The following is an 831-nucleotide window of genomic DNA, read 5'->3' as shown; positions in this document are numbered from 1 at the left end:
TAAAAAAAAATTTTTATAAAAATTTATTTTTTGGGTTTTTTAAAAAAATTTTTTATAAAATTAATAAGTTTTTTTGGATTTTTTTTTTCCCCCCCTTTTTTTTTTTTAAAAACCCCCTTTTTTTCTTTTTTTTAAAAAAATTTTTGGGTTTTTGGGGGTTTTTAAAAATTTTTTTTAAAATTTTTTTTTTTTAAAAAATTTTTTTTTTTTGGTTATTTTTTTTTTTTAAAAAAAAAATTTTTTTTAATTTTTTTTTTTCCCTTTTTTTTTTTAAATTTTTTAAATTCAAAAAAAAATTTTTTTTTCCCCCTTTTTTAAAAAATTTTTTTTTTAAAAATTAAATTTTTTATTTTTTTTTCCCCTTTTTTTTGCTTTTTTTTTAAAAAAGGGGGGGTTTTTTTTTTTTAAAAAGGGTTTTTTTGTTTTTTTTTTTTTGGTTTGTTATTTTTTTTTTTTTTTTTTTTTTTTTTTTTTTTTTTTTAATTTAAAAAAAAAATTGGGCCCAAAAAAAAAAAAAAATTTTTAAAAAAGTTTTTTTTTTTAAAAAAATTTTTTTTAAAAATTTTTCCCTTTTTTTTTAAATTAAAAAAAAAGGGGAAATTGTTTTTAAATTTTTTTTAAAAAAATTTTTTTTTTAAAAATTTTTTTTAAAAAAGGGGGAAAAAAAAAAGGGGTTTTAGTTTAAAAAAAAAATTTTTTTAAAAATAATAAGCATTTTTAAAAAATTCATTTTTGGGGAAATTTTTAAATTTTTTTTTTAATTTTATTTAAAAAAATTTTTTTTTTTAATTTTAATTTTAAATTAAAAAAAAAAAATTTTTTTTTTAAAAA

This window comes from Bactrocera neohumeralis, unplaced genomic scaffold, assembly GCF_024586455.1.
Source record: "Bactrocera neohumeralis isolate Rockhampton unplaced genomic scaffold, APGP_CSIRO_Bneo_wtdbg2-racon-allhic-juicebox.fasta_v2 ctg7406, whole genome shotgun sequence".
NCBI lineage: Eukaryota > Metazoa > Arthropoda > Insecta > Diptera > Tephritidae > Bactrocera > Bactrocera neohumeralis.
The sequence above is the reverse complement of the archived record's forward strand: the minus strand, read 5'-3'. Positions refer to the sequence as shown.